The sequence below is a fragment of the Pelobates fuscus genome, chromosome 4 (assembly GCF_036172605.1).
Source record: "Pelobates fuscus isolate aPelFus1 chromosome 4, aPelFus1.pri, whole genome shotgun sequence".
Classification (NCBI taxonomy): Eukaryota; Metazoa; Chordata; class Amphibia; order Anura; family Pelobatidae; genus Pelobates; species Pelobates fuscus.
The window spans coordinates 31676819-31702190 of record NC_086320.1 but is presented as its reverse complement, the minus strand read 5'-3'; positions in this window follow the sequence as shown (position 1 = coordinate 31702190).

The following is a 25372-nucleotide window of genomic DNA, read 5'->3' as shown; positions in this document are numbered from 1 at the left end:
CTTCCTTTCACAAATCCTGATTGGTCCCAGTTAATCAAATCTCCCAATACTTCTTTTAAACGGTTAGCCAAAATTGCCGAGAATATTTTAATATCAATATTTATTAGTGATATTGGTCTATAGTTAGCAATTATTGTATTATCTTTATCTGGCTTAGGAATCGGAATAATTGTTGCTAACATCATCTCTTTTGGAAATGGAACATCACTAGATATTAACGAATACATCTCCAAGAGAATTGGAGTAATTATTTTCGTGTATGTTTTATAAAAGGTAGCAGAGAATCCATCCGGACCTGGTGCCTTATTTGATTTTAATTTCTCTATCGCTTCTTCAATTTCCAGTTCTCTAAACGGGGCATTTATATATTCTAGTTTCTCTTGGCTTAGCCTAGGAAGTTTAAGATTCTTAAGAAATCTGTCAATTTCACCATTACTAACCTTAACCTCTTCGAAGTTATATAACGAACTATAAAATTCGGCAAAAGCCTCTGCTATATCTTTAGGTAAATTTACAGCCTTTCCTCCCTTTGTCATCAGTTTTTTTTATAGATTTATCTTTATGTTGATTCTTAATTTTATTAGAGAGATCCCTATTGATTTTATTATTATTATGGTACCATCTTTGTCTAAGGAAGGATACATTTTTATTGATCTCCTCGTATATTTTTTCCTTAATATTTAGCTTTATATTATTGATTTCCTCTATTAATTCCCTAGTTATTGATATTTTATTTAACCTTTCCATTTTCGCTAGTTTAATTCTCAGGACTTGTAATGGTTCACCTTTCTTCCGGAACCAAACTTTATTAATAGTCCTCTTGTGAAACTTTTCAGGGTACACCATACAATTGGTGTTGCAACTTCTCCGTTGTAATTAATTTTTAAACAATTCTCTATTTCTATTTTTATTTGGTCCCTGATGTAGTCAAGTTTTAAAAGGCTTTCATTAAGCCTCCATTTAGTCCTTGGGGTATTACCTTCTTTTATCCTAATTCTCAAGAAAACTGGAGCATGATCCGAAATTTCTATAGAACCAATTGTAGATTTTGTGATGTTATTTAAAAGACCTTCTTTCACAAAGAACATATCTATACGAGAATAAGTTTGGTGTACATGTGAAAAGAATGTATAATCTCTTCCCTGAGGATTCATAGTTCGCCAGCAATCAAATAGGGAATTTTTAGCTAAAAAAATCAAATAGACCAAATGTCCCTACGTTACAGAGGTTGCCATTCTCGTAATATTTATGACTTCTATCCTTAGCTAGATCAATGACTCTATTAAAATCTCCTCCTATTATTATACTACCACAAGCGATTTCGTCTACAGTATCCATAATTTGGTCTAACAAATCTGAAGGGTTATAGTTCGGAGCATATATATTTACAAAAGTATATGTGAGGCCATTAATTTTTATAACTAAAACCTGGTATCTACCATTTTTATCAGTTATTGAATGAATGGTTTCAAGACTAAGTCGATTTGAGATAATAATAGCCGTTCCCCTTTTTTTCTTCTTACCTTCTAAATTCGATGCGTTAACTGTTGGGAATTTTTTATATTTCCATAATCTATCAGGAGATTCAATCCAGTGAGTCTCCTGAATAAAAGCTACGTCAATTAAATGTTCAATTAGAAATTTTATATATACCCAAAGTGGGTGTATCTCTTCCGTATGCTACCCTTATACTGCTCGGAAAGCTGGCTATCCTTAGCACAATCAATCATTAATAAATTTATTTGGGGCCAGAAACGTCCTAGATTAAGTCGTAATCACTCAATGTTAAAGATAAAATCGGGTGGGCTGGGAATTCCACAACTAAATCATACATGGAGAGTATGTAATATAGCACAAGCAATAATAACCCAATCCGATCTAGCTAAAGAACAAATTTGGTTTAAAATGGAACAGAGTTTACTTAATGATGAATTAAAGGAGGATATATATTCTCTTTTCTGGAAGACAGACCTTAGAAAAAACCCCAGACAGGGAAATCATGATAAGGGTCTGATTCTAAATAATATAATACCCATATGGAATAAATTAAGAAAAGATCTAGACTTACAAGACAAATTGTTTACTAGCATTGATTTTGGACAGCTGCAAAAAAATATTATTGATCTTAATATTCAGAGTTGGATTAAGGCAGGGGTTAACAAAATTAACAATATAATAGACAATGGTATGATAAAAGATTTTAATACTCTAACAGATGAATATAAGTTGCAATCTAAAGAGATATTTACCTATATGAGAATAAAGGGGTATCTTAAAGAGCATTTACCTAAAAACTACTCAGCGAAACAATTAATATTGGAACAACTATTAAAAAACCATACCACTATTAAGAAGTTAGTTTCAAAGTGTTTTAATTTAATCGAAATTGACCCGGAAGAAATTATTGGTTTAGTAATATCAAAATGGGAAAAGGAGATAGACAATAACATAAGATATGATGACTGGACGAAAGCACTAAATCTGATCACAAAAAATGTACACTGTTTGAACCTAGTGGAACTTCAATACAAAATCATGAATAGATGGTACTTAACGCCAGATAGATTAGCTAAAATGTACCCTGATGCCTCGGATAAATGCTGGCGCTGCGGGGCACATAAGGCAGGAATGTTACATATATGGTGGGAATGTGGACTAATTAAAAGATTTTGGTCTATGATAACTATGAATATTGAATCATGGACAGGAATTAATATTGATAAGAAACCAGAGTATTTTCTGTTACAACTACATATGTCTCAGAATTTTGACCAATTTGCTGTTTTGATAATCCATATATTGCTAGCAGCTAAAATATCAATTGCTAGGAAATGGAAAACTAGGGAAACCCCAATATGGGAGGAAGTAAAATCACAATTAATCTACCAGTTGAAAATGGAGATAGGGATAGTCAAAGAACCAAATACTTTGAAAAACTGGCTAGGCATTATACAGGAAAATTAGTCTATAGATAAACCCTGCTTACATTTGATATAAGGATATCTTATTGCCATAACAGGAATATAAAAATATTAAACAGAAATGTATTCTGACTCATGAGAGCCCTCAGTCTGGATTATTGTCAATGTATCGTTAATGTATTGTATGTTGGATATGTTTACACTTGAAAATTGTAATACGCAATGTAATATTGTAAAATGGTAATGCATATGATGTTGTCTATGTTTTATATAATAAGAAAAAGAATAAAATATTAAATAAGTAAAAAAAAAAGCTACGTCAATTAAATGTTCAATTAGAAATTTATATATTGCTCCCCTTTTTTGAGGTGAGTTCATGCCCTGGACATTCCAAGTAATAATTTTAAGTGACATCTCTAATCCAGAAATCCCTATCCCAACCCAGACCGAGTCTCACACAATTAAACATAAAAACAAGAAAAAAAGCCAAATATAAAAAATAGCCAAAAATACAAAAGTATAAAAAATAAGATTTAAAAATGATTGAATTGTGAACAGAAAAACGCTGAGGGGAGTAAACCCCCTCCCCCCCCCCTTTAATGATCCAAGAGAAGATCATTCCAATATCACCCTTGGACTAGCCTGCCCTGTTATGCAGGAATATAAGGTTCCAATAGGGAGCGAGAGGGACGCCCTAGTAAATACAAGTTTTGATCCTTGGTCAGCAAATACTCACTTCCAGAACTACTATAACGTTGTCCGTTAACATCAATTGTATATAGAAATAGATGATAAGGATATTTTATCCCTATGATTCTTTGTATATATATATGTCTATATAAACTGTACATACTCAAAGTAATATCGTTAATTCAAGTTATTCAACTTATATTCATCGTTAGATTTCCCAAATTATAGGATGTAGACAAGTATGCGTGCAGATGTGGGTATAGATATATCATTCTATTATTTATAACAGATAATCTGTACCCTATAGGATATTAACCAATCAAGATAAAGTACAATTATATATTTACAGAGGGAGAGGAAAAAAAAAAAACACATTCATTTTCAACACATTGTTATGTCAATATAATCATTAAATAAGTTGTTGCGACTCCTATTCCAATATTACCCCAGGGCACAGATGGGAGAGAGGAACATAAATACATAAATAAACAAACACATTTTACCTTACTTCATAGATTTATAATTAGTGATAAGTGAATTATTCCATTTTAAATATCTTCCTTCCTATTGATATCACTGAGTTGATTGAAACAGTTTTGCTCCTTATACATTTATATGTTACAAAATTTTAATATACCAGCCTAATATTTGCAAAAAATATAATTTGTGAATAGAGAAACCCCTTTCTTATTATTATCAGTGAAATAGTTTAAAACGATTTGTTCCTTGTACATTCATGTGTTACTACTTGTTAATATGCCAGCCTAATATTTATAAAAATTATCATTAACCTCCATCTCGTGATACTGATAAATTATATAAACTATTTCAACCATTATGACTCCTTATAATTGTGTTATAGAATGTTGATATATCATCTTAGTATTTTAGGTTTGTGTTATAAATCACAGTGTTTACATAAACGTATTACCATGTGTTTATTATAGAATGTGATTACCTATTAAATATCACTCCCTTTTAATGTAAATGTAACCCTTCCCCATCTTTTCTCTCTCTCCCCACGTCCTAAAAAAAAAATATATAAATTTAAAAAGAAAATTGTATTTTTTATTTTTATTTTCCCCTCTTTCCTCCTCTCTCTCTCTCCCCTCTCCCTTTTTTCTAATATTATTGATCTATGTAAGCTTCCATGTTGAAATAAACTGTTGTGCTTCTTCTATATTTTTTAGAAAAAAATGTTGATCTTGATAGTAGACTTGGAGAGCCGTTAAAAAATTCCATTTGTACTTAATCCCATGAGATCTTAAAGTGGCAGTCTGAGTAGCAAATTTTTTCCTTGTTTGACGAGTCGTTGTAGATAAATCCGAAAATAATTTTATATCTTTAAAATCAGGATCATCAAATCCTTTATTTTGCATAGCTTGCATGATCCGATTCTTCACCTGGTTATTGGAAAAAACATACTATTATATCTCTGGGCACATTGGATGTCAAATGCTTTGGTTTAGTTAATCTATGAAATCTCTCAAATGGTAAATCTCCTAGAGGACATTCAGGAGTAAGTCTTTGAAAGAGGGTTTTTAGATATTGATCCAATTGATCAAATTTGATATTTTCAGGAATCCCTCTCACTTTGATATTATTCCTCCGTGAGCGATCCTCTAAGTCACCTATTTTTGTTTCCAAGGTTTGTATTTTCCCCTCCAGGTAATTACATTTCTTCATCAGTTCCTCGTTATTAATTTGTATTTGCTTAAGGCTATCCGCTTGTACTTGCAGATTAATAGATAGATTTTGGAGTTATCTTCTGCATCTTGTTTCAATTTAACATATAGATTCTCCAGGGCATCATTCAATATTTGCAATGTTACCTCCTGTGAGGGTATCTGGGTTTGTTCTTGACCTAGAGCAATAGATTCTCTTCGTTCTCCGTGGGATAGTCTACTTGTAGTACTCCTTTCTTGAAGTTTAGGTGAATAAAAATTATTAATACCCTTAGTCTTGTCCGCAGCTGTATTGCTATTTTTCTCCTTTTCTTTTTCCTTTTTAAAAGGCATTATCTTTTATATCAATCTACTTCTGTATTTATTTGTTAGGTGTAGCGGTTTCCTTTGGTATTTTCTACTTCCTTACTTTTCCCCCTCTTTTATAGCTGTTTTGCTGTGTTCATTTATTTCAATCTAGGCTTAGGTGCATGTACTCATACTTCCAACATCGGCTTTATATCCTCGGTCTGATCAATCAGCTGCTGATTCGATTTCGGCAATTAATTAAGACACAGATTTTTTTCATTATATTGAGATCAGTCACTGTATTTTTAGTTATCTATAAGCAATCACTGAAGGTGCCATAAGTCAACAATACATTTCATGTAAAGGAATAAACACCCATCAATCGCACCACACCTTCCTTCCGCCCTTCGGCCTCAGCTTTATATCATCGGCCTTAATCAATCAGTTGTTAGTTGTCAGTTGTTAGTTCGATATCGATATTTAATTAAGGTTCAAATTCCACAGTTATCTAAAAACGGTCACTGTAAATGTCATAGATTTAAGGGGACGGTCGCTAAATCTGTGGCCGTTATTTGGGAGTGGTCACTGCAGGTGCCATATAGCAAAGATAAATTTCATATATATACACAAGATAGTCGATTCTATTTTAGCTGTAGTCCAACTGTTTCCCAGTTAGCAAACTGCAATTTAATATATATACACAGGGTAGTCAGGTATTAATTTGCACAGCACCGACCATCCAGCTTCAGCTTTATCAGCTTTATCTCCTCAGCCTTAGCATTCAGCTGTTATCAGTATAATTGTTTAATCAGGCACTGGTTTCCGCCATTGTCTGAAGAGCGGTCGTTATATCTGTAACAATTATCTAGAAACAGTCACTGAGGGTGCCATTTATCAACAATAAACTTCATGTATGTACGCTATATAAGATATCAATATAGATTGCTGTTATTTGCACCGCACCAATCTTCCACCTTTCCAGCATCAGCTTTATATCCTCCGCCTTAACAATCAGTTATTTGTTCGATATCGACATTTAGTTAAGGAGCAGTTGAGAAGCAGGTTCTACCGTTATCTGAAAAGCGTTGCTGGAACAGTTATCTTCCAGCATCAGCCGTGTATCAGCCTTGTATCCTCGGCCTTAACAATCTTGATATTCAGCTGTTGGCATCAACGGCACCAACATCGGTTTCGCCGTTGTCAAGGAGGGGAAAAAAAAGAAAAGCAGCCGCTGTAGCTATATCAGTTTTCCGGGAGCGGTTATCTGGAAGCGGTCACTGTGTCAGCTTTAGCTAATGCATCCATACGGGCATCCATACGAGCGTCTCCTCATCCCTCCCTGGAACCTCGTGGAGCGCGTGCGTGCGTGTCATGTCATCACGTCCAGGATATAATTTTTCAATGTAGGGTAATAGCTTCTTGATCCAATGATTAATCTGACTGCCATTCTGGGGTCAAGAAGGATTTTTTTCCTAATTTGTTGCAAAATTGAAAGTGCCTCAAACTGTTTTTTGGTTGTTTTTTTTTGCCTTTTTTTGGATCAGCAGCAAAAAAACAAATGTGAGGAAGCTATTTTCAGCTATGTAACTATGTGACATAACAATCCATTAATCACCCAATGACAGCTCTTCATATAAACCCATGTTATCGGACATAGTTGTCTAGAAACATTGTGTCCTGTTAACAGCTTCAGTCCAATAACATGTCAGGGTTGTGACTATAACAATGATTTTTCCAAATTCTGGTCTTGACAAGATAGAAAAGTGAATAATGACTACAGAATGAAACCTACTGAAAGGGCACAAAGATGAGCATCCATACTGTATAAGGATCATGATAGCCTCCAATCTTCCTGCACTTTAAAGATCCTCCCTCAAGGAACGTGTCTCAGGTTTGTCATCTGAAGATTTGATGCATAAAATGTTTTAGTGCCGGTTCCAACAAGTGACAAAAAAAGAAAAAATGAGGGTACCCTAGGACAACAAAGTCCCGGGTGCCCGGGTAGGATATCTCAGTGTGAACTAATACTGTTAAAAAGTCATAATTTTATTAAACATACTAGACACCAACAAAATAAGAAAAAAAGTGTAACTCCAAGCTATGGGGACAGCAAAAATAGGTATGATGCTAGGAAGCAACTCCCAAGCACAAAAGGGAGACTTAACAAATTATGTTGCTTGTAACCAGAATGGTTACTAAAGGTAATGAAACCTGGGGTAGAAGTATGCTATATAGAGTTACAAATACATTCATAACCCTCAGTGGTACACTCCCTTAGAACATGTAAAAGTATCTAAGAATCCCATAGGTAACCTTAGTATAAAGAGTCACAGGATAAGGTCTATAGGTCTATCAGTGATTGAAAGTCTTACTGCTGCACTTCTCTATACTGGTCAGCTTTGCTTATAGACTACATAACACAGAGTAGCCACCTAATGATCCTTACTCAAACTAAGGTCCCTGAGTGCCGGTCAATGTCCTACCTAGTTTGCATAAAGCACAGTACCATTAACGCTGAAAATTCCCCATAGATAAATACACCCCAATCAAGTGGGGCTAGAGTTGTTCAGTGCTTTATAGGTGTGAGTTAGTACCTTGAATTGACTCCTATAGCATACAGGAAGCCAATGTAAGGACTGGCAGAGGGGTGAGGTGTGAGAGAAACGACTAGAGAGGAAATCAATCTAGCAGCAGCATTCATTACGGACTGTAAGGGTGCAGTACGGCTATTGGGGAGACCAATCAGGAGAGGGTTACAATAATCCATGCGGGAAATTACTAGAGCATGGACAAGCTCCTTGGTAGTATCTGGTGCAAGAAAGGGGCGGATGCGGGCTATGTTTTTAAGATGGAATCTACAGGATTTGGCAACATGCTGGATGTGAGGCTCAAAGGTGAGACCAGAGTCAAGTATGACGCCAAGACAGAGCGCTTGCAAGGATGGACTGATGTTGGTACCACAAACTTGGAGGGAGAGCGAAAGAGGAGGATCAGTATTAGGAGGAGGAAAGACAAGGAGCTCAGTTTTTGAGAGATTGAGTTTCAGAAAGCGGGAGGACATCCAGTCAGAGATGGAAGAAAGGCAAGCAGTGACACGTTGCAGGACGGCAGGGGAGAGGTCCGGGGAGGAGAGATATAGCTGGGTGTCATCAGCGTACAGGTGGTAGTGAAATCCAAAAGAGGTAATAAGTTTGCCAAGAGAGGCAGTATAAAGAGAAAATAGAAGGGGACCAAGGACGGAGCCTTGGGGAACTCCAACTGAGACAGGGCAAGGGGAGGAGGTATCATTAGAAAAGGAGACACTGAATGAGCGTTGGGAGAGATAAGAGGAAAACCATGAGAGGACAGAGTCACAGAGACCAAGCGATTGAAGAGTTTGAAGAAGGAGAGCATGATCAACGGTGTCAAAGGCCGCTGAGAGGTCAAGAAGAATTAGTATGGAGTAGTGGCCTTTGGATTTAGCTGCGATTAGGTCGTTAGTAACTTTGATAAGGGCAGTCTCTGTAGAGTGGAGAGGGCGGAAGCCAGATTGAAGAGGGTCAAGGAGAGAGTTGGAATTGAGGAAATGAGACACACGGTTAAAGACAAGTCTTTCCAGAAGCTTTGAGGAAAAAGGGAGCAGGGATATGGGACGGTAGTTAGAGGGGGTGGATGGGTCGAGGGATGTTTTTTTTAGTATAGGTACTACAGTGGCATGTTTAAGGTCAGCAGGGACGATGCCAGAGGAGAGCGAGCAGTTGAAGATGTGTGTTAGAGAAGGCACGAGACAAGTGGAGAGAGATCTAATAAGGTGAGATGGGACAGGATCGAGCGGGCAAGTGGTGGGGCGAGAGGAGCAAAGAAGAGCAGCCACCTCTTGGTCAGTAGCTGGGGAGAATGTCAGAAGGGTAGGAAAGGCATGATCTATGTGTGATTGAGAAACAGAAAGGCAAGGAGGGGAGAATTCTTTCCTTAGCTGTTCAATCTTGTCAGTGAAGTAACATGCGAAGTTATCAGCAGTAAGGTTAGTTTTGGGGGTGGCCACAGCAGGGCGAAGAAGAGAATTAAAGGTGTGAAAGAGACGCCTGGGGTTGCGGGAACATGAACTAATGAGAGTGGAAAAATAGGACTGTTTGGCAAGGGCAAGGGCTGCACTGTATGAACACAATATGAATCTATAATGGAGAAAGTCTGATTGTGTACGAGACTTCCTCCAGGAGCGTTCAGCACAACGGGAGCATCTTTGCAGGTAGCGCGTTGATTTAGTATGCCATGGTTGGGGGCGGGTCCTCCTCGAGGTGCTTGTTTGGAGTGGCGCTGCAGTGTTCAAGGCAGATGTAAGAGTAGAGTTATATATGGAGATGGCCTGTGAAGGACAGGAGAGGGAAGGGATGGACAGCAGTTGTGAATCAATGTCAGCTGACAACTGTTGGAGATCAAGAGAATTAAGGTCCCTCCTGAGTTGTGGGGGGTTAGGCTGAGGTTTTTGGGTGAGGGGGTATGTGAGAGCAAATGATAAGAGGTGGTGATCAGAGAGTGGATATGGAGTGTTGCAGATATTAGATACTGTACATGCATAAGTGAAGATTAGGTCAAGGGTATTGCCAGCTACATGGGTGGGAGAATCTGCCCACTGCGATAGCCCGAGGGAGGAAGTCATGGAAAGTAGTTTGGTGGCTGCAGAGGTCAAAGGTGGGTTTATAGGAATATTGAAGTCCCCGAGAATTAGGGATGGAATGTTAGAAGAGAGGAAATAGGGTAGCCAGGCAGCAAAGTGGTCAAGGAAGAGAAGAGGGGAACCAGGGGGGCGGTAAATAACAGCAATGTTAGCAGAGAAGGGTTTGAAAAGGCGAATTGAGTGTATTTCAAATGATGGGAAAGAGAGAGAAGGGGGGGTGGGAAGAGGTTTAAAAGAGCAGTGAGGGGAGAGGAGAAACCCAACACCACCACCTTTACATTCAGAGTTTCTTGGGTTGTGGGTAAGTTGGAGACCACCGAAGGACAAAGATGCAGGGGTGGCAGTGTCAGAGGGGGAGAGCCAGGTTTCTGTTATGGCTAGTAAATCTATAGAACGAGAGATGAAGAAGTCATGGACAGCAGTGGATTTAGTTATATTGCAAACAGAGCGTGCGTTCCAGAGGGCAGTATTGAAGGAGGATTTAGAGGAACATGAGATGGGTATGAGATTAGTGTGGATCCTTGGGTTAGTATGTGCTGAGTTTGTTGCGAGGGGGCCAGGGTTAGGAGAGACATCACCAGCAGCTAGGAGCAGAAGGATAGAAAGGAAGTGAAGGTGGGAGTAGGATTTGAAAGTTTTGTAGGAGGGTATGTATGTAGAGGATTTGGGAGGAGTTGGTGGAGATAGGCTGGAAAGGTATGTGTAGAGTGCATGGGATGAATAGAGAGGGGAGGGGAGTAAGGTGGAAGTAATAATTATGGTGTTGCTAGGGACAGGTGAGTGAAAGGATAGGGATAATTTAGTGATGAGAGAAGTTAGTGTTAAAGTGAAAAATAGAAGGGAGAACATTAGAAAAAGTGTATTATATAGATATGTAGATCATATATACAAACACACAAATATCAATGAGTGATTAAACCAATGTAAGGATGCAGTGTGTTAAATAAATTCAGGTGAGGAGAGGTTTAGTGATTTGATTGGTGTGTTAAGGAAACCAGATGATGTGCACTATCTATAAGTAAGTAAGTAAGTAAGTAAGTAAGTAAGTAAGTAAGTAAGTAAGTAAGTAAGTAAGTAAGTAAGTAAGTAAGTAAGTAAGTTGTCGACCATGGGGAGGGAGGGAGGGAGGGGTGGGTGGGCAATCTTCCAGAGATGATACCTCTGCTCTGAAGATTCAGCAGGACTTGGTTGCTTGGGAGTGCTGGGTGTTAATGCTGTTTTAAGGGGCCCAGTCTGAAATATAAGGTCTGAGGTTAGAAAAAAAAAGAAATAAAACACACTATTATGGGTGGGGAGACATGGGGCTATTGAGGTAATTAATTAGAGATGAAAAACTAAAAGGAGATAACATTTGGGATAAAAAGATAGGAAGGATCAGATAGGTGAAAGTCATAAACCATGAACATAAATTTACAAGATTATCAGTGAGTAGTAACACTAGGTAAACAAACAATTAACAAAAAGTCTTAAAGAATGAACATAAAATGACATGATCACAGCAGCTTTAAGCAAAACAAGAACAGAAGATCAGGATGGGAGATATAGGTATCAATTAAGTAGTGATAGTATAGGGAGGGAGATGGAATAGAACACAATTTTAAAATAAGAGTTTAAAGGAAACAGGAATACAGGTATTCTTGAGTAGATCTTCCAGAGATGATACCTCTGCTCTGAAGATTCAGCAGGACTTGGTTGCTTGGGAGTGCTGGGTGTTAATGCTGTTTTAAGGGGCCCAGTCTGAAATATAAGGTCTGAGGTTAGAAAAAAAAGAAATAAAACACACTATTATGGGTGGGGAGACATGGGGCTATTGAGGTAATTAATTAGAGATGAAAAACTAAAAGGAGATACCATTTGGGATAAAAAGATAGGAAGGATCAGATAGGTGAAAGTCATAAACCATGAACATAAATTTACAAGATTATCAGTGAGTAGTAACACTAGGTAAACAAACAATTAACAAAAAGTCTTAAAGAATGAACATAAAATGACATGATCACAGCAGCTTTAAGCAAAACAAGAACAGAAGATCAGGATGGGAGATATAGGTATCAATTAAGTAGTGATAGTATAGGGAGGGAGATGGAATAGAACACAATTTTAAAATAAGAGTTTAAAGGAAACAGTAATACAGGTATTCTTGAGTAGATCTTCCAGAGATGATACCTCTGCTCTGAAGATTCAGCAGGACTTGGTTGCTTGGGAGTGCTGGGTGTTAATGCTGTTTTAAGGGGCCCAGTCTGAAATATAAGGTCTGAGGTTAGAAAAAAAAGAAATAAAACACACTATTATGGGTGGGGAGACATGGGGCTATTGAGGTAATTAATTAGAGATGAAAAACTAAAAGGAGATACCATTTGGGATAAAAAGATAGGAAGGATCAGATAGGTGAAAGTCATAAACCATGAACATAAATTTACAAGATTATCAGTGAGTAGTAACACTAGGTAAACAAACAATTAACAAAAAGTCTTAAAGAATGAACATAAAATGACATGATCACAGCAGCTTTAAGCAAAACAAGAACAGAAGATCAGGATGGGAGATATAGGTATCAATTAAGTAGTGATAGTATAGGGAGGGAGATGGAATAGAACACAATTTTAAAATAAGAGTTTAAAGGAAACAGTAATACAGGTATTCTTGAGTAGATCTTCCAGAGATGATACCTCTGCTCTGAAGATTCAGCAGGACTTGGTTGCTTGGGAGTGCTGGGTGTTAATGCTGTTTTAAGGGGCCCAGTCTCTGCTCTGAAGATTCAGCAGGACTTGGTTGCTTGGGAGTGCTGGGTGTTAATGCTGTTTTAAGGGGCCCAGTCTCTGCTCTGAAGATTCAGCAGGACTTGGTTGCTTGGGAGTGCTGGGTGTTAATGCTGTTTTAAGGGGCCCAGTCTCTGCTCTGAAGATTCAGCAGGACTTGGTTGCTTGGGAGTGCTGGGTGTTAATGCTGTTTTAAGGGGCCCAGTCTCTGCTCTGAAGATTCAGCAGGACTTGGTTGCTTGGGAGTGCTGGGTGTTAATGCTGTTTTAAGGGGCCCAGTCTCTGCTCTGAAGATTCAGCAGGACTTGGTTGCTTGGGAGTGCTGGGTGTTAATGCTGTTTTAAGGGGCCCAGTCTCTGCTCTGAAGATTCAGCAGGACTTGGTTGCTTGGGAGTGCTGGGTGTTAATGCTGTTTTAAGGGGCCCAGTCTCTGCTCTGAAGATTCAGCAGGACTTGGTTGCTTGGGAGTGCTGGGTGTTAATGCTGTTTTAAGGGGCCCAGTCTCTGCTCTGAAGATTCAGCAGGACTTGGTTGCTTGGGAGTGCTGGGTGTTAATGCTGTTTTAAGGGGCCCAGTCTCTGCTCTGAAGATTCAGCAGGACTTGGTTGCTTGGGAGTGCTGGGTGTTAATGCTGTTTTAAGGGGCCCAGTCTCTGCTCTGAAGATTCAGCAGGACTTGGTTGCTTGGGAGTGCTGGGTGTTAATGCTGTTTTAAGGGGCCCAGTCTCTGCTCTGAAGATTCAGCAGGACTTGGTTGCTTGGGAGTGCTGGGTGTTAATGCTGTTTTAAGGGGCCCAGTCTGAAATATAAGGTCTCTGCTCATTTTTATTAATGCAAAGTTGTATTAATGCAAAGTTGTTAATAATGTATATAACTACACCTAACATCTTTACCCAGTATAGGTTTATTTCTTCCAATGTAAAATACATGGAAGGACTATACATTGAGTACTAGAGTATAGGGTTAAGTATATATCCCACCCCCATTTATGTTGCCACCGGCCGTTTAGAGGCATTTAGGTTACCTAAATGCCTCTAAACGGCCGGTGGCAACATAAATGGGGGTGGGATATATACTGTGTTTGAAACTTGACAAGGGGTATAAAGACACGTTCAGGTAAGCGTCCTCATTGATAGCCTTTGAGAAAGGCGCTAGTTTAAGCGCCGAAACGCGTTAGGCAGAGGATGGGTTTTTTAACTCACTTTATTTTATGTGTATCCACTTGATTGGGGTGTATTTATCTATGGGGAATTTTCAGCGTTAATGGTACTGTGCTTTATGCAAACTAGGTAGGACATTGACCGGCACTCAGGGACCTTAGTTTGAGTAAGGATCATTAGGTGGCTACTCTGTGTTATGTAGTCTATAAGCAAAGCTGACCAGTATAGAGAAGTGCAGCAGTAAGACTTTCAATCACTGATAGACCTATAGACCTTATCCTGTGACTCTTTATACTAAGGTTACCTATGGGATTCTTAGATACTTTTACATGTTCTAAGGGAGTGTACCACTGAGGGTTATGAATGTATTTGTAACTCTATATAGCATACTTCTACCCCAGGTTTCATTACCTTTAGTAACCATTCTGGTTACAAGCAACATAATTGTTAAGTCTCCCTTTTGTGCTTGAGGGTTGCTTCCTAGCATCATACCTATTTTTGCTGTCCCCATAGCTTGGAGTTACACTTTTTTTCTTATTTTGTTGGTGTCTAGTATGTTTAATAAAATTATGACTTTTTAACAGTATTAGTTCACACTGAGATATCCTACCCGGGCACCCGGGACTTTGTTGTCCTAGGGTACCCTCATTTTTTCTTTTTTTGTCAGTTCACTATTTAGGGTTAACCCCTACTTTAGGATATTCTCTGGACACACTACACTGTTCCTGTCTTACAGGTTCTTTCTTTCTACTCCGGTTCCAGCAAGGACAAACAACCATGTGCAAACCTTAACTAAGGGGTAATTAAAACATCAGATTTATTTCCTCCATAAAAAGCAGTTATGGAAGAACATCAGGACAAATAAATAAAGCAGCTGATTGTTTTCATAACCTATTGAGCAGATATTCTAGAGAACAATATACAGGTCTAAGAACGTGTAAACATGCGTGTTACTGGACTCACACACTTCATGCATACACCTGGGAAATGTCAAATAATGTAATGTGCAGAAACAAAGAAAAACTTTGAAAAAGAGCCACGTAAATCCAGATTTCACAATCTAAAAGAAAGTCAACTTTTTCATCCCACGTATCCCATTCAGTAAATGAATTATTCCCATACAATGCTGCTGTAAATATATAATACCAACTGCCAGGATTGCTCACCAAAGTGAGAATTTAAAGTGAATTTTAAATTTCAGGGAAAAGCAGATAAACTGAATGCATTGCTGACTTAGATAAGTTTTCCAGTTTGGCTCCTTCGATCTTAAATTCTAGCTTTAGTGAATAACCTTGTATATTGTACCTTGTATTATGTACATAAGTACATTGCACATTAATGGGAATTTTATTGATTTGATCTCTGATATACACATACATAGAACATTCTTATGAGTTATGTTGCTGTCAAGCTGGCTGATAGATGCACATTGCATAACTCTCCGCCGCGCATGCATACATACTGCAAACCGTGCACGGAGACAGTCCTGCAGTCTTTGTAGCCCATTGCCCAAGATGTAATCCATCTTATTAAAGGTAAAACTGTATAAACTGTAATAAATTGTAATTACCCGCAGTGCTTTCCCTCCTGCTTCCTATAATTCCTATGTGATTTAACTTCATTTTACAGCTTGAAAAATATACAGTGAGTGAGCTCTGTGAGTTTGTGCTCAGAGTTTAAAGCAATCAACAAGCTCAATCACCTTGAGCAAAAAAAATATTCAAAAGCTTGGCTTATTGGAGAATTAAAGAACATTCTAAATTACAACTTTAATAGTTGTGTCACAGTTCTCACCATGCCATACAGACGGCCAGACGTGGCCGCTCCATAAGAGCCCAACAGGGAATTTGAACCTGGGTACTTTGCTGTCCACAACCTGCTACCTGCCTTTGAGTCACAGCAGTTCCGATTCTTTTCAGCTGTTCTAGCCTTATTGTTCCTGGCTATGTCTGCAGCACTGGTGGCTGGACTGCCCTTCCCTGAGAACATTATCAAGTCTTTGCTCCTGGCGTATGTGTTCAGTTCCTGTTTTCAAGTCTCCTGAGCTTGTATTCCATATTCAGTGGCGTACACACAATCCATGGGGCCCTGGTGCAAAACTGATCCATGGACCCCCTCCTCCCGACAGACATACACACACACACAGATACATACGCACACAGACAGACACAGACAAAAAAAAACACGCATATACAAAATTTTTGTCATCCTCCTGTTTCCTAGGTGCAGAAGTGTGACTTTCCCTGGGGTACAGTGGTGGCTCAGGCTGGTGAGAGTCAGAGTTCCCATTCTGACTCCCTCTCCTTCCTCCCGTGCGGGCTCTCGCTGATAGCTGGGAGGAGTGACGGACTGTCACTTCCTCCCAGCTGTGATGTCATCACTGGAGCCCAGTCGCACTGTTAAAGCGCCGCAGCACTGACCAGGGCCCCTTGTGTATTTTATTTTGTTTCTTTGAACATAACGTATTACTCATGGCTACGTGGTTGGCCCATCGTTTATTATCACATATCTGACCAGTCCTGGTTTCCCTTCATGCTTCTTGTTTCTGCATATAAGTCTTGTTATTCCAGTCTTTTATTGTATTTAAAAAATATATATTTTATTAATACTCAAAAATATGAGGTATTACCCAATGTTTTTGAACCGCTATACAATATCCGTACATTGACTTTTGAATCCTCTGTTGCATGTAACATCATCCTACTTACCTCAATAAAAAGAGATTGACAAAAAAACAACAACATGTACTGAATTTTGGTTTTAACAAAAATAAAAGTGACATAAATCAGCAGACTAGTCTAACTAGTGATGTGTGAATATGAGTTCTTTGCTCTACAACTTTGTTCACATTAAGTCTTGTGCGGTCATGAAAATCTTTATATTTGAACAAAGCCAGTGCCAATGAGAGGACCCAAAATACTGAAACACATGCAATGCTTCATTGAAATTCAAAATAACTGTTTTTAAATTAGCATGCTGCTAAAGGAGCCTACCACTGTGGGGCAGGAAATCGAAAAGATACAGAGCGTTCTCATTTACCTCTCTGGCTTATTGTTCTAGTTGTCTTGTAGACATGCTGTCCCTCAGATCTGTGTCTACGACAGGTATATTATTTACTTGGATTAAAAAGCACAGACCTTTCCTGCTATGAAAACTTATTTTGCCTCAGTTAAATTATGTTAATCACAGACCTTTGTGACATTAAAGAGTTCCTCTAAGCATCATAACCACTACTGCCTACTTAGAACGCATCATGACCACCACCCTGGTCTTGTTCTTCAGTAATGGGGCAAATCGTTTAGCAAAGGTTTGGCCTACTACCTGTTTCTCACGGGGCTCTGTTTGCTTTGAAGCAGAATTTATTACATTTGGCTTCTGCAGGGTTACAGAAACGGGTTGCATATCCTGCCAGGCATGCATTGGCTGAGAGCATCAGCTGAGAATTGCCATTAGCCAGCCCAGAATTATAGATCCAGGTTGGCTGATGACACCTTAATGATGCTTCCAGAGGTGGAGATACACCTCCAGCAGCTTAAAGGTTAAAAATCTCTGTGTGCAGCATTTTATAGCAAATACTGCACATACAGACTCCTTGCACCGTGACCTCTTCAAATCACTGAAGTAATCATGGTACCTGGAGTAACCCTTTTAATATTCAATAACATAGAGTTTGACCTGGGATGGTCCATGTCTTCATGTGGAATACATCCAATATTAAAATTCTAAATACCGAAATGCTCTCCACTCATCTTTATTCTACTGATTCGGTAAAAGAGTATCTCTGCATCGAATCGTTTATCACAAAAATAGACAGTGTTGAAAAGTTCACATATTTTGTGTATTGACATACTTCTTCAAGACAGGAATTGTATTTACCGTGTGATATGCAGCTGGTACCCATCAGTAGAATTTAGAATAGACAGAATGGGGATCCTATCTAAAGGTAATATAATCTGTGGTAAGGCACGGTAGGAGAGGCCATTTTACACTTGGCCAGTCAGTTGCATTGTTAAATAGTTGCATGGGGATGGCAAGCAATTGGAATTTAGAAAATTGGCTATTCCCCAATCAAGAGATCTTCTGAAATGAGACTGTCACAGCTTTATGGCCACAAGACTCAAGGGCCCCAGATCTAAGGTATGTATACAGGAGAGGAAGGACCTTTCCAAACCTCTCACTCAACCTCATATGGGGTTAAAGAATAGGTAAAGCCACATATCCGGTCTTCCTCCTTGTAATGGAATTGATTACATCTCTAGTGACTGCGTAGATAGTAGAAATTATGGACCAATCTGATCTGAAATCTGCATCATTTTTCACTTAATTCAAGTCACTGAACTGAATGTTCATCTCTGTTTAACCTTCAGATTTTCCGCTAAAAGAACATCCAAATATAGAGAAATGCTTTTCTTTGTTTCTCTGCCAGTTTTTTCTTCCTGCAGTCGAGCTCTCCACTAAAGGTCCCAAAGGAAGAAGCTCAATCTATTTTTTATTTTTCAGTTTTTCGGTGGATATTTCTGTAACACCAAAGCTTAAATAATAATAGTAGAATATGCTGATGTCCAATATAATTTTCACCATCATTCCTGTAACAAAGATCTTTAAAGGGACACTCTATTGGAACAAAAATCTAACTTTTAGAAGACATAACCCCCCAAAAAAACATTATTGAATATTTGTTGCATAATTTTGCTGGGGAATTAAAACAATCTAGCTTTCCCAATTAAGTTGTACATTGTACATTGAGAAATCTTGCAGACTGATTACCCATAGGTAAGACTTTCCAAAACATACTTTTCAATGAGCTTCATTACTGATCATTGAAAAGTATTTGAGAGGCAAGTGCCACTTCAGAGAGGTTCATGTTAGTCTGTTCAGCTCCATGATCATGACCATTTTCCATTACTTGAATGATAATTCAAAACAAGCAAGGCAGGGAACCCTAATGGCTGTCAACAGGATGCAGTACAGGTGTTAATTTCCCTTGTAATCAACACTTTTATAAAATAAAACTGCAGTGACGGAGTGTTCTAGGTACCTGGAGTATTCTTTGAAGTGATCGTCACCTAAACAGAACTAATAAAGTGAATCTAGTAAATGCACAAAAAAGTCATCAATGTCATCAAACATTAGCAATATAAACCAAAGTATTTAAACTTAAAGATTTAAATACAAAGATAACATTCACGAAGATAACCTTCAAATTTAAACCACATTCCAAATCCAGAATTACTATGAGAATTGGTCATTGCTCCACACTTTAAACTTCCACTTAATTTCATAACTGCCAGCCCCATAAGGATGAAATCAGTGAGTGTATCAAGGTTCAGTCCTTGGTCCCCTACTGTTCTCAATCTATACTACCTCCCTTGGTAAACTCATCAGCTCCCATGACTTCCAATATAACTTTACTGCGTATGACACGCAAATCTGTCCTCTCCTGATCTATCACCGCCACTCTTGACTCGTGTCTCTGACTGCCTCTCTGCTATTTCCAACTGAAAGGCTGTTCACTTCCTTAAGCTCAACCTGTCCAAAACAGAACGTCTGGTCTTTCCTCCCTCAAGTGTTGCTACTTCTGTGTCTGTCTCCCTCAAAGTCAACCTTGCTACCATCACCTCTACCTCGCAGGCTCGCTGCCTTGGGGTACTCTTTGATTCCGACCTCTCCATCACGCCCCGTGTCCAGTCGGGCACCAATTCCTGCCGCTTCCATCTCAATAAGAATGAGGGGGACCTACTGTCCTCACCCGGCCCCCACCCCTGAGCGACGGGACCTACTAAGCCAATCAGAGTGCTCTTTGCCATTTTACACAGGTGGGAAAGTTCTTTGGAATTTTCCCACGCTGTGTAATTTGATTTTGTTCGTTTTATTAAAAACACCTAATCTAGGCAAAAAATAATGGGGGTTTAGTTACATTATATGGATTTTCATTTTTACTGTACTTATTGGCTCCCAGCAGCACCCCATTTAACCCCTTAAGACCGCAGGACGTTCTATGCCGTTTTTATTTAGATGGCTCTAAAATCCGCAGGGCGGCATAGAACGTCCTGCGGTCTTATGTACTTACCCGGTCGCCGGCGATCCCACGCCGGCGATCCCACGCCGGCGATCGCGGTATGGGGGACTTACCTGGGAGCCCAGGGTGTCCCCCTCCGTCCTCTTCGGCCCCCCAGGGCCATGTGATCGCGAGGTCCTTGCGAGGACCCCGCGATCACATGGACGGCATAGCCGTCCAAGGCAGTGCCAGCAGGGGGAGTGCCTGTAATGACAGGTACTCCCCCTGCTGTCTGAAATTCAAATAAAATCAGTTAAAACAGTGTAAAAATAAGATTATATATACTTAGATCATATATATATTTATTATATATATGATCTAAGTATATATATACACATATACACATAAATATACATACACTGTCTACATGTATTTTAATATTAATATATACATAATTATATATATATATTAATATCAAAATACACATACAATGATATTGATTAAATATATATATAATTTTTATTATATATATATTTATATATAATAAAAAATAAATATATAAATACGTTAAAAAATAAAATTAAAAAATAATACAAAATAAATAGATAAAAAAATATATAAACATGCGAAATTTCGTTCTAACTGTATTTTAAAATTAATATATCTATATATTGATATCAAAATACATGTAGAACGAAATAATATATATATCTATATACATAAGTATATACGTATATATCACTAAATATATACCTATATATAAATAAAAATAATAAAAAAAAGTATATACATATATATGCACATATATATATATATATATATATATACACACCTATATATATAATAATTCTACGCATATATTTATGTAATAATTTTACATAATTAGGTCATTTTATTAATTACAATTAGCGGGACCTGCCTGACAACCCATGCTGAAACTATAGGGAATTTAATTTGCTAGCACTATATTTAACCCTGTAACTTTCCAAGACACCATAAAACCTGTACATGGGGGGTACTGTTTTACTCGGAAGACTTCGCTGAACACAAATATTAGTGTTTCAAAACAGTAAAATATATTACAACGACGATATCGTCAGTGACAGTGAATTTTTTTGCATTTTTCACACACAAATGGCACTTACACTGACGATATAATTGTTGTGATACGTTTTACTGTTTTGAAACACTAATATTTGTGTTCAGCGAAGTCTCCTGAGTATAACAGTACCCCTCATGTACAGGTTTTATGGTGTTTTCAAAAGTTACAGAGTCAAATATAAGGTTTGCGTTTCAGTTTTTTCACATTAAAATTCGCCAGGTTGCCTTTGAGACCGTATGGTAGCCCAGGAATGAAAATTATCTCCATGATGGCATACCATTTGCAATAGTAGACAACCCAGGGTATTGCAAATAGGGTATGTTTTTTTTTTTAGTAGCCACTTAGTCACAAACACTGGCCAAAATTTGCGTTCAAATTAGTTTTTTGCATTTTCAAATATTAACACTAACTTTGGCCAGTGTTTGTGACCAAGTGGCTACTAAAAAAGACTGGACATACTCCATTTGCAATACCTTGGGTTGTCTACTTTTGCAAATGGTATGCCATCATGGGGGTAATTCTTATTTCTGGGCTACCATATGGTCTCAAAGGCAACGTAACCAATCTGGCGAATTTCAATGTGAAAAAACTGAAATATGTAACATGCTATATTTGACCCTGTAACTTCCCAAAACACCATAAAACCTGTACATAGGGGGTACTGTTTTACACGTGAGACATCGCTGAATACAAATATGTGTATTGTATTGCAGTAAACGCAAACAGTATTATGACATTCACAGTTAGAATGTCACGTAGAACTAAAAAAAAATTTAAAAAAATCTTATTTTCTCTCATTTTTGTAATATTTTTTTCATATTAAATTATGTTCCATACCTAAATATTTGATGTTAAACGAAAGCCCTGTTTCCCCTGAATAAAATGATATATAATAAGTGTGGGTGCATTTAATATGAAAGAGGTGAATTACGGTTGGACAGACATGTAGCGCAAATGCCAGGTTTTGTTTACGTTTTTTTGGATCACAACTTGTACATTTGGCTGCGGTCTTAAGGGGTTAAGTATGTTTAGGTGAGTGCAGCATAACCCTTGTTTTCTCCTATACGTATGTATTCATGAGTCTAGCCAGCTCCTTGGTTTTGCACCCCTCCCTGTTACAGGTGCCTCATCTCAGGACCCTATTTAAGCCTTGTACTGCAGAGAACTCGAGATGGAGTAGCTCATTTAGCAGACAGAGTAGGACCTGCCAAAGATGGGTACATTGGAGTTGTGGCAGGCTTATGCAATGTATGATCATATAATGTAACTAAACCCCCATTATATTTTGTCTAGGTTAGGTGTTTTTAATAAAACTAACAAAATTGTTTAGCACTAAAATAACTGTTTAGCAGATAAGTGAGTGCACTGGATTTTCATTTTTACTGAGATGTGATTCAGGGATTTATGACAGATAACAGTGTTACAATGTCACTATTGATAAATTTAAAAAATATATATTTTGAAACAGCAATGTCCTACTTGTACTTATAGCCCTCTAACTTGCAAAAAAGCATGTAAACACTGAGTGTTTTGAAACTCAGGAAAAAAAAATGGAATCTATTTAGCAGTTTTTTTCATTAGCTTTTGTAGATAAGTAAAAGATTTTTAAATTAAAAGTCCAAAAACATGGTGTGTTTTTTTTTTAATTTTTCGCCATATTTTTATTTTTTTAACCCCTTAAGGACGCAGGACGGTTCAGGACCGTCATCAGCATTTTTCCATTGCCGACTGACGACGGCCCTGAACCGTCCTAAATTTAAAATGTACTTACCCGATCGCCGTCGTTCCCCCGGCGGCGATCGGCGTTGCTCCCGTTGTGGGGAGACTGCCTGCAGCCCAGACAGTCTCCCCATGGCGAATTAGGACCCCTGTGGCCATGTGATCGCCCAACAGGGCAACCACATGGTCACAATAGGTGTCCATGTGTCTGCCTGCAGGGGGACTGTCTGTGCTGACAGGCAGTCTCCCTGCTGCTGTAAAATCATTAAAAACATTTAAAGTTAAAGTTAATAAAAAAAATATTATTATATATGTGTATATATATATATGATATATAGATATATATTATATCTATATAATATACGTCTATATATCATATATATAAAGTCATGCTAAGTGTATTTTTATATTAATATGTACATATATTAATCTAAAAATACACGTATAATTAAATTACACACGTATATATATAATATATATAATAACTATATATATTGTATATATATATTATTATAAAATACAAATAATAAGTAATTTAAATTAAATTAAAAAAAATTAAAATAATAATAACATTTTTAAAAATAATTATATATCTATACGAAATTTTATTCTAACTGTATTTTGATATTAATATATATATATATTTATATCAAAATACACTTAGAATGAAATTGTATATATATCTATGTATATATAAATAAATAAAAAGAATACGAACTATTCATATATCCATATACAAAATGACATAAATAATTATATAAATATACACGTAGACTTCAAATATATAAATATGCATATATATTTAAATTCTACGTGCGTATTTATGTAATATTTTTACATAATTAAGTTATTTTATTGATTGCAATTTAAGGGACCTGCCTGCCAACCCAGGCCGAAAGTCCAGAGAATTTCATTTGCTATCACTGTATTTTACCCTGTAACGTTCTACGACACCCTAAAACCTGTACATGGGGGGTACTGTTTTACTCGGGAGACTTCGCTGAACACAAATATTAGTGATTCAAAACAGTAAAACATATCACAGCGATGATATTGTCAGTGAAAGTGACTTTTTTTGCATTTTTCACACACAAACAGCACTTTTACTGATGATATAATTGTTGTGATACATTTTCCAGTTTTGAAACACTAATATTTGTGTTCAGCAAAGTCTCCTGAGTATAACAGTACCCCCCATGTACAGGTTTTATAGCGTTTTTGAAAGTTACAGGGTCAAATATATGGGTCGAATATTTTTACATTGAAAATGGCCAGGTTGGTTACGTTGCCTTTGAGAGCGTATGGTAGCCCAGGAATGAGAATTACCCCCATGATGGCATACCATTTGCAAAAGAAGACAACCTAAGGTATTGCAAATGGGGTATGTCCAGTCTTTTTTAGTAACCACTTAGTCACAAACACTGGCCAAAATTAGCGTTCAATTTAGTTTTTTACTTTTTTCACACACAAACAAATATGAACGCTAACTTTGGCCAGTGTTTGCGACTAACTGGCTACTAAAAAAGTCTGGACATACCCCATATTGAATACCCTGGGTTGTCTACTTTAAAAAAAATATGTACATGTGGGGTGTTATTCAGCGATTTATGACAGATAATAGTGTTACAATGTCACTATTGATACATTTTAAAAATGTATGTTTTGAAACCGCAATATCCTACTTGTACTTATAGCCCTATAACATGCAAAAAAATAGCAAAAAGCATGTAAACACTGGGTATTTTTAAACTCAGGACAAAATTTTGAATCTATTTAGCAGTTTTTTTCATTCACTTTTGTAGATGAGTAAAATATTTTTCACATAAAAGTCAAAAAACGTATTTTTTTCAATTTTTCATCATATTTTTTCATTTTTTAAAAATTAAATTACATGAGATTATCTAAATAATGGTATCTAAGGAAAGCCCCTTTTGTCCTGAAAAAAACAATATAGAATTTGTATGGGAACAGTAAATGAGAGAGCGGAAAATTACAGCTAAACACAAACACCACAAAAGTGTAAAAAGATGCCTGGTCGCAAATGTACAACATCGCAAAAACAGTCCGGTCCTTAAGGGGTTAAATGTAAAGAAAGCCCTTCTTGTCCTGAAAAAAACCAATATATAATTTGTATGAGAATAGTAAATGAGAGAGAGGAAAATTACAGCTAAACACAAAGTCCTTAACGTACAACATCGCCAAAACAGTCCGGTCCTGAAGGGGTTAAAATATTTCATGAACCTATCTGAATTCTGCTTAGGATATTTACATTCTTATCATAGTTATCCAGACTATGTATCCCATACAAGAATAGGAGGGAGCCTTTTTTCACTAGGTTAATCTAAAAGTCTAGACTGCATATGATTATGTGTTTATACACATGTCTATTTTAAT